A 10,044-nucleotide genomic window follows, 5' to 3' on the forward strand; every position below is an offset into this window, starting at 1 on the left:
TCTCTTTTCTTCCTCTCCTTGAAGCATCTGTCACCTTGTCATTGGCCAACCCGGCCCAAACTACAACACTTGCTTCCACTTAAAATAACTCTCACTATGGGTTAGCTGCTGTATGAAAAGCAGTAGCATGGCTTGAGCATCCAGAAAAGGATTCAGTACTGAAGTCAAAATAGGAAGAGTTTGGTTTATTTTATTCACAGAATCACAGAATGATGGTTGGAAGGGACCTGTGGAGATCATCTAGTCCAACGCCCCTGCCAAAGCAGGTCCACCCAGAGCAGGTTGTACAGGAACATGTCCAGGAGGGTTTTGAATGTCTCCAGAGATGGAGACTCCACCACCTCTCTGGGCAACCCATTCCAGGGCTCTGCCACCTGCAAAGTAAAGAAGTTCCTCCTCATGTTTAGGTGGAACTTGTTATGTTCAAGTTTGTGCCCATTACAATCTTCTTAGAATCGCAAAGGAGCCACCTGTGCTGCATACTGTGTAAATGCAATGCTTAGTAGCAGTTCCACCGTGTTTTTCCTTTGAGAAAATGTTTGTGGCTCTCATTATTTCTGCAGTTATGTGTCTTGTCAGGAGAAAACAAAGTCTTAAAGTGAAAATACTACTTTTACAGCCTTATTGCACTTGTCTGGCACCTCAGGCGTCGGGTAAATTCCAAATACCATGAGCTCTGGTTACTTTTGTTAAGAACAGGGATATTTGGTGATGCGTGTTGATAGGTGCAGTGGCAATTGCAAATTTTTCCTAAGCAACTCAATGGGTCAAGATAGCAAAGCACAGACTGGTGTGATCAGTCACAATGGTCTCGTCAGAGAAACTGAGGAGCAGCAGAGTTTATAAGCCCTGACGCTATTCACATGATTTTATCTTGCAGTAGAGATTCCAGTTCCACTTTTTCTGTTTGTTACTTTGTTTGGGGAGAGGAGATAGCCCTAAAACCTTGAAAGGCGTGGGTGCTTGGCTGCTCTGATTAGTAAATTAAAGAGGACCTTGGAAATAATTTGATGCTTAAGCAAAATGAGTTCAGATGTGGGGGAGAATGCAGCCTGGATCTCTTCACAGGCTTTTTGTAAATATATTATTTTTTGTATTTTGTTTGAAACCACTGAGACGTGCTTACCTTTAACTGTGATCAGTGGCACTGTGTTGGCCCTCAGATATGCTGAATCAATGTTTGCCTGTCACTTGGTTTGGTAAGGGTGTGAGCTGGTGCAGGCAGGGTGCAGGAACAACCACAAAGCCATGGATGAAAGGCAAAGAACAAATTAAACCTTGATACCTCACGGATCAGGTAATCTCCAAAGCAGCACCCAGGCAGAGGCATTCAAGCAGGGAACGCGGGCACCTTTGAGCAAGAAAGAGTTCTTATTAGCAAGAGAATCCTTGTTGGCACGGGAGTGAGAGAAGTATTTCAGGGATTCAGGCAGACGTAGTTCTTCGCTGTGCTTTGATCTTCTTCAACAGCAGGGCAGCAATCTCGGGCTTGTTCGATAAGGTGCCCCTGAATCCATCACACGCCTATGTTATCTAAACGCAGATGTTCTGCTTGTTGAGCACATAAGACTAAACAACAATTAGTGGGATATATGTGTTTTCCAGCACCCCACGTGTGAGTCACCTGAGTGTGTTTACAGCCCTCCTCGTTGATCTTCTGTTACTTTCCCACAGCAGGGGATGGGGAGGTACTATGCTTTGTCTGTTGTCGCCCAGAAAAGTCACTTTTTATTTCGCTGCAATCTTTGTTTAGATTTCAATTTCAACCTTAGGAACTCCAGCCCATGTTTATTGGTTTTGGTTTTTTTTCAAAGCAATGACTGGGATTGCTACATTTATTTTGGTACCAAGAACAAATTGTGCGCCCAGAAATTTTCTGAGAAAGAGGCAGAGCACCTCTTCTAAATGCAGGGTCCTTACGTAAGCTTGTGTTTTTCCTATCGCCCTTATTTCCAAGTAACTTTTTTTAAAGCAGGCGAGCTGGCCTGATGCTTAAGGCATCGAGGATGTTGCTTGGCAACTTTGGGCTGTGCGTGCGTCTCTCCGCGAGCAGCCGGACAGATGTTTGCACACAGGCTGACTGGGAGCAACCTGGTGGCGACCGAGCAAACCCACTCCTAAAATTATTGGTTCAGGGGATGTGTGGTAAATTAAACATTTGCACTGTGAGAGGCTGTTCATCAGACTGGTTATTTGCAAAGTGTAAAAAGCTTTTCAAAAGGGTGAGAGGCTGAGATGCCTTTCTTGGGTATTTTTCAGTGCCTAGAGGACAAATATATATCATTTGTCATTTGAGTGAGTGAAATTTGTTTAGTTTAAAGCTGTGAGTTGAAGATGATGGTTTGGGTTTTTTTTTTTTCTCTCTTTTAATGTAACAGTAACATTTTCATGCTGTTAAGAGGATTACTCTTCAGAGATACAAACCTGGATCCCCCCCTGCGGTGGTTTTGCGGATCTGGGTCCAGTTAGCAACGAGCTGCCCTTCAGTTGGAAAGAAACCAGTAGAGTGTGACTCCCTCTGCTACTTTTCTACACCAGGATACAATATACTGGGTGGGTGCAGACAGGGCACCTACCTTTAAGGTATGCCAGTATATTTTGCCCAGAGAAAGACATGGATAGCTTGGATTGGTACCCACTGGTTTATTTTTTTCCTCCGAGTACTGATGGTGAGAGTGAGTTGCAGGGGGAATAAGCTGTTGAAGAAGAGGGAAGGGATGGGCTTCTTCTCACTACCTTCAACTCAGTTTTACTGGCACTTTCCCATCAACTGAATGTGAGACTTAAACTGTAAACTGAATTAGAGCATGTTTTTAAAGGTAATGCATTTTGAAAGTGTCTGAGCAGCTATAAACGTAAGGTGGAGGAGCTCCTGTCTGTGTGCAGAGGCAGTCGGTTTGCCGAAGGTGGACTGGTCCCTGGGAGCCCGGACAGTCTCATTTTGATGAGATCTCATGGGAAATCATAGGATCATATAATAGTCTAGGTTGGAAAGGACCTTTAAGATCATCAAGTCCAACCATTAACCTAACACTGCCAAAACCACCACTAAACCATGTCCCTAAGCACCACGTCTACCCGTCTTTTAAATACCTCCAGGAATGGCGATTCCACCACTTTCCTGGGCAGCGTGTTCCAATGCTTGACAAACCTTTCTGTGAAGAAATTTTTCCTAATATCCATCCCAAACCTTCCCTTGTGCAACTTGAGGAATCATGGTGAGGAATAGATCGAGTTTATTGCCTCCTCCCTTTTTAGTTTTAACTTGAATGGGTTTGCCTACTACTTCCTATGGCCTTAATAAATGCTTGTAGGGGCTTGGTGAAGGGGGCAGGATGGAGGTGGGAAGGACCAGCGGAGAAACTTGGGAGAAAGATGGAGACCTTGCTCCTGTTGGTGCTGCAGAGCTTTAGCTGTCTGGCAAAGTGTGGCAGGCTGTTGGACAGACTGTGAGGAGCAAGAGCTATGTCTGGACAGACCCGTGCCTTTGGTTTGTGAAGAGCTACCATGTCTGCTGGCTGTTGAAATACTGTGCAAGGCAAGAAGTTAAGAGCAAGAGGAGGCAGCGTAGTGGGAACAAACGTGCCCTTTTCTAACCAGAGATGGAGAAATTGAACTGTTTATTTTGAGGGTTTGCTTTCTTCTTCTTTTCTTCAATAAGCATATTTGCTGGATTAAAAACACCAGCTCTTCCCTTTCTGCAAGTAAAGTTTACCTGTTGTCAAACAACAAAGCTCAGTTTTCTACTCTTCTTGCATTCTGAGAGAATAAAAATGGAGAGGGATGGTTTGACAGAAAAGGTAGCCAAGGTACCTAAAATTCTTCAGACATGCCAGGTGAGAAGTGTTTTAATTGTAAGGAGTTCTTGGAACTAAAGTAATCTTTTAACCATTAAAGAACAAAACCTCTGACATCTTAACACACATAACTTAAAGACAAAACAGACATAGGATAAGTGTGTTAATTCTTGAGCAGGACTTCTTACCTTTTCTTAATAACACTGTAGTATTATCATAAGCACAGTTAATCATGATACTTTAAATAAGAACCTACTAGCCCTTCTCTTAATTTCTATTAACCTTCATTAAGCTGAGAGGTGAACTGTGTTGGGTGCCATGCAAACACTCCTTAAAGTGCCTTCCCTCCCTGGTGAATCTTGCAGGTCATGAAGACAAATGATATAAAAGTAGTCGGGGGCTGTAGCTATTACCCTGGTCACTGAGAGCTGTTTTATTATGGGTGTCATGAGGAAGAGATATCTTAGAAAGGGATTTGTAGGAGGCTGTTATGATTCAGGGTAGCATTTCTATTTTTGATGGTACCTAATAAATATAAGCACTGATTCTCCTCTGAGGCAGTGAGACTTTAGCTTATGCTCAATGTAAAGTCCTGCTTAAATCCTCCTCTGAGTTAGATGCTTCATGAAAAGACAACATAGAAGGGGTAAAGTTAGTTTTGTAACTAAAATACAAGACTGAGATCAGTGGCATGGAAAAGGGGGAAGGAAGGTGTCTGCTTTCCTGTTTAACACTCTACAAGAAGAGGAAAAGCCAGCAGGTCGAGGGAGGTGATTCTCCCCCTCTGCTTCGCTCTGGTGAGACCCCACCTGGAATGCTGCATCCAGCTCTCGAGTCCTCAGCACAGGAAGGACATGGACCTGTTGGAGTGAATCCAGTGGAGGCACACCAAAATGATCAGAGGGATGGAGCACCTCTCCTGTGAAGACAGGCTGAGAGAGTTGGGGTTGTTCTGGCTGGAGAAAAGGACGCTTTGGGGAGACCTTACAGCAGTCATCCAGTACCTGAAAGGAGCCTACATGAGAGATGGGGAGGGTCCTTTATCAAGGAGTGTAGTGATATGATGAGCGGTAACGGTTTTAAACTGAAAGAGGGGAGATTTACATTAGATATTAGGAAGAAATTCTTAACTGTGAGGGTGGAGAGACACTGGAACAGGTTCCTCAGAGAGGTTGTGGGTGTCCCATCTCTGGAGGTGTTCAAGGCCAGGTCGGGTGGGCTTTGAGCAACCTAGTCTCATGGGAGGTGTCCCTGCCCATGACAGGGGGGTTGGAACTGGTTAAGGCCCCTTCCAACCCAGACCATTCTGTCATTCTATGAAAACAGCATGTACTGTGGGAATGAGAACAAAAAAACTGAGTTTCATGGACTGAAATAGATGGACTCAACAGAAAGCAGTGAGGAGAATGGCCTGTGTTTACCTTGGTAGAGGTGGTCACCATCTAGGAAGCTCTCAGTCCTAGAGTTGCCAATAGAAAATTAATTTTGTCCTTGCCTCCTTCATTGTTAGGCTGTTTAGGAACCCTACTTAAATAAAATTGTTAACTGCGTATTGCAAATTTTCAGTATTTTCTGTTTCCTATAGTTGGTGCATATAAAATCAGAGTACAGCTAAACCATATTAATGATTACGCATAGACAAAATAAATTAAAAATTAAAACCTTACTGTGATAAAAAGCTTCCATTCATTACTGTATCTGAAAACTAATTATTGTCTGGTTTGGGTACAGCCTCAGGTACATCCGAAAGCATATTACTTTTGGTTCATGATGGGAGTTGGGGAACTGCAGCAGGAGGTAATTGCTTGATAATCCAGTTAATGCTCTCGGTCAGAAAGTAGCTACAGATATGGAAGTGGTAAAGGGCAGTGCTGAATTAATTGCAGTAAATCTTCTATAGGCAGGTTTTCAGTTGCAGAAGCACTGTGGCCAAATTTACTGATTGTTCCTCCAGTAGTCTTAAAATGAGGTGGATTTGGCACTGGCAGGCAGAGTGAGACTTACTTCAAATGACAGGCCAAATAAATCCCTGCACTGAGGTCAATAAACCCGTGTCGAGAGTAAATCTGACGTGCTGTGTCACTGGAGTTCCACTAAGGGAGAGCTCACCTGAAGGTTTGCTGCTTGTGTATTTGAAGGCAATGGTAATATTGGCCAATTCAAGGCATTATTTTTGCAGTGAGGGACAACAGAAATAGAAGATCTGGTCTGATTTCTAAATCTTACCTTCATCTGCTGTCTCACAGTGATCACTCTTAATTATGCGAATTTTGTTTCATTGCCATGCAGACAGCTAAGCTGCATGAGTCATGGACAGAACAGTTTGCTTTTAATAAATGGAAGTAGATACGGTAATAATAAAAAAAAAAATAAAAAAAAAAATGAGTTTGACTCCAAACCCATCTACCCGTCTAGACAGATAGTGCCAAGCTCCTGTCTGCTAAGAAATATCTTCTTCATAATGCTGTAATAATGCTGCTACTTTTACAGTACTTGCCATTTTTTTGAAGTGCTGTACCCAGCTAATTCACAATTGGCTGGGCTTGAGACGGCCTTTTGCTGGGTTTGATAGCATTTTTGTGTCTTGCTTTTCTGTAATGTGCTATTTTGAATGCCATGTCCAATCAATTAGGGAATCACAAGAATGTTTTAGGCAGCCGTTCCCAGGGCTGGGCAATAATCCTTGTCCCTGCTCTTCCAGGGTTGCCTATTCATCCTTTCCTGGCAGAGACCTCGTGTCTCCCTATTCTTTTCTCCTTTGGAAAAAAAAAAAAACCACCCTTGTTGTGGCCAAATATGCTGTTTGGGCCCATTTTCCGCATGGCATCCCCTCTGACTGGTACCCCATGGGGAAAGAGGGGGGTGTGTGTGTTGGCACGTTTTGCTTCCCCACCTCTAATTTACCTGCGTCGTGTCAGAGGCTCTCTTTGCCTTTATTCTTCCCTGGCTTTTCATGCCAGGAACAACTCTTTTCCTTTCTCCCTCCTTTTGCAGGTCTTTCCCAAAAGAGTTGTGTGTGTTCACCGAAGGGGAGAAATGGGAACACCGAAAGGGAGGGAAGGAGGGAGGGATGGGTGGATGGAAAAAGGAATGGAGGGGGGAGCTTGATGCCTATTTTACCCGTTTTCCCAGCTTAGTGTTGATCTCCCTAGTGACTCAGTTGCTCATACAGTTGGGTGCTGGTGTCTCGATAGCTATGTGCCTTCCTCCCCAGAGGATGGGGCGCTGGCAGCAGCCTGGCTTCCAGACCAACACAGAAGCAATTTGGATGTGTATGTGGCTCCTTGCATGGGTAGGAAATGAAGGAACCTGGCCTGGAGAAAATGCAGGGAAGGTATATGGCACAAGAGGAGGGAAACTGCTTTGGAGGGGAGGAAGATGAAGAGATTACTCCTCCCTTGCCCTTACAAGAGTTGAGGGTTGGGAGGCCTCTGGCTGAGAGTTGTGTTAGTAATGGAGGAGGAGGAAAAGGGTCTGAGTGGGGCTGGAGAATGAGGCATGCTGGATACAGTAAAAGGAAAGGGGGACGACCCTGCAGGAATGGGCTGGGAGATGTTTTCTGCGGTCACCGAAATGGGGAGAAGATGGCAGGTGTGTAGCAGCATGCAGGGACCTTGTGTCTGGACCAGTGGGATGTGAAGGGTTCAAAGGCTGTGTGATCTGGGCAGCTGTGAGGGCGTGCCATCCCGCATCCTGCCCAACCTGGTGCTATTTTTAAATGAGCAGAATGCAGGGGTTAAAAACTTTACCCTGTCTGGCTGCCAGCAGAGTGCTTCATGGAGGTGAGGAAGGGCTGAGTTGAGATGAACAGCAACTCAAATGGGACCACTAACCTCATTTGCTCCTGACACCCAGGTCTGAAGCACCACCTCCAGAAAGGCAAGAAAATAGCAAAAGTAAAACTTGTCCCATAGCAAGGCAGGAGATCAGTCTCTTCTAGTGCTGCTTGGACTTGTCATCCAGGTTTGCTTTCATGTAAGTGAACACTGGGATAACTCCGAAGAAGTGTTAGGGCATCATTCACATTTCCCACCTGTGTGAGAAGAGGGTGGATTCAGGCTAGCTGTAAAATGCTGGAAGAACAGGGTTTTTTAAAATAACAAAACTTGCTGATTCATGGAAACCTAAAGTTCCATGGAGCTCCCATCTGACAGAAGGCAGGGCAAGCTGACCAACTAACCCACATCAGAATTACAAAGTAACATTTGAAAATAAAAACAATAAACAAATTAACAATACTGTGTGTGTTGAGAACTCTGAAATTCGGGCCCGTGCTGGTAACCCAGAGGTACCAGCGGCCTCATATCTGTTGCAAAGATTTCCTGCTTGTAGGAACAGCCTGTTAATACCACTTAATGTTTTGAGGTTAAATCAATGTGCTGAAAGCCCTCTAGATCCTCGGATGAAAGATGCTATTATATATGCAGTATATCCACAAAAGGGATCACGGAGCATGTTGTACCTGTGGGGCAAATCCCCCTGCAGTACTGCTCAAGGACAACGTGCCGCTGTGAAGCTCTAATGCTCCAGAGGTGTCTATTTAAAAGCAGTGTCAACATTTTTCCACTGTAATGGGCGGTACAAGAGCTGCAAAAGGTTCAAGTGGTGATTCTTGCATTGTTTTTTAAATAATATTTCTTAAGTCTTCTTTTAGTCTTCTTTAAGTCTCTTGCTTTTGAGACTCGATTTGTTTCAAAGCATCTCAGTCCTCTTCTTTTTTTTTTTTTTTTTTTACATCAAACCTTGTTAACTCTAGTGTATGTCTCAGATGTCAGGTTCATTCCCTTGTGATTCGTGATGACTTCCAGAGCTCCTGGTGCAAAAGAGTGTTCAAGTCTTTTTATTTCAGCTGCATGACTAGAAGTATGCCCTCTCTTAGTCGATGGCACGCATTTTCCTTTTGAAGTCTCTCTCTTTCTTATGCGTGTTACAGCGTGCCAGATCTGCTAAAAGGCACTCCTCTACAGCAGGTGAAGGGTGTCTGTGTGTGTGTGTTTCTTGCTACGATTGTACATTAAATACAGAGCAGCATGGCTTTATAGATCTGAGAAATGGTACGTCTGCTGCCTACTGTCAAAACCTCTTTCCCTTCTTAAATCCCACAGAGATGCTGCTAATTAAAGGAGATTTCCTCTCCCTCCCCCTATTCATATCAGAGGCCTGAATATAATTTGGATCTTACCATTTTGGGGAGCTCTCAAAGTATGCTATCTAAGGAGAGAATAAGCCTAATTTATCCGCTGTTTTTCATCAGGATTGAAGGTGCAGCGTGTCGGTCTGTGGCTCTGCCATGCCTAGCTATTGCTACCCTTCCCGTGCCCAATTCCTCCCCTGGAAAAGAGCAAGTTCAGTCCCCTCTGGTCCCCCAGAGAAGGAGGAGCAGTGCCTCTGAGCGCCGTGGTGCGGCAGAGTCTGGGATCCAGTAGCTGCTCATGTGTATCGCCTGTCGTTAGTGGCGAGCTCAGTTACACGCTTTAAGAGGAGCTACGTATTTACCAAAATGAAATGGTGCGAGCAGGATTATCCCCTCCCAAACGGCTTCTGTCCGCACTAGGAATTTTTGCTGCTTTCTGACATGTGGCGTGTTGGGGTCTTATGTTGCAGTGAAAACTCCAGAGTAATTTTCAGTGTTACGTTCCCTTCTTTTGGATCAGGAGTCAGCATGTAGCAGGACCTCTGCTTATTTCTCTTTTGGTGATACTGTCGAGTGAAATAGAGTCCAGATTGTAAGAGCCATGTGGTTTGTCACTGGAAGTTAAAACTGTACACCCTGCCCTCCCAGCAAAAACCCCACGGGTAAATCACAGCCAGACCTCGCCAGCACCCATCTTTGCTGCTTTTAGTTCACAGGCGAGCCTCTCCATCCCTCGCTAGGGTCTGGCTGCAACCGCAGCAGCTAAATTCAGCTCTCGGAACAGAAGAATTCATTTAGCTGAGCCAAAAAAACGGCCGGATCCCTCCGGACGCAGGTGGGGATCCCGGTGCTGGGCGGGGGGGGAGGGAGAGAAGGAGAGAGGGAGGGAAGGAGAGAGGGAGGGAGGCTCCTTTGCTGTGTGCCCGGAGAGCAGCCCTCGGCGGGAGGCGGGGGGGGCTGGCTCCAGAAACCTCCCGGCATCCAGCTTTTGCCGTTCTCCGCCAAGTGGGCTTTTTTTTTTTTTTTTTTTCCCTCCTCCTCTTTTTTTTTTTTTTTTTTTCCTCTCTTTTGTTCACAAATGTTTATGTGAGGCACAGACCCTGTCGACATTTT

General features: G+C 44.9%; 1 protein-coding gene across 7 annotated transcripts in view; it reads left to right on the forward strand.

Annotated features, from left to right (window-relative positions):
* Window positions 1–10,044, forward strand: part of EPB41L3 (erythrocyte membrane protein band 4.1-like 3) — a 135,517-nt gene that overhangs the window by 21,727 nt on the left and 103,746 nt on the right. Inside the window, exon 1 of one of the 7 annotated variants that reach the window (XM_014938527.1) lies at window positions 9,665–9,766. The exons of the other annotated variants lie outside the window; for them this stretch is intronic. The gene's annotated coding sequence lies outside the window, so the exon portion shown is untranslated. Of the gene's footprint in view, window positions 1–9,664; window positions 9,767–10,044 lie in introns of those variants that run through there. 7 annotated transcript variants of the gene reach the window in all.

Source organism: Calidris pugnax, unplaced genomic scaffold (assembly GCF_001431845.1).
Source record: "Calidris pugnax isolate Ruff unplaced genomic scaffold, ASM143184v1 scaffold13, whole genome shotgun sequence".
NCBI classification, from domain to species: Eukaryota; Metazoa; Chordata; class Aves; order Charadriiformes; family Scolopacidae; genus Calidris; species Calidris pugnax.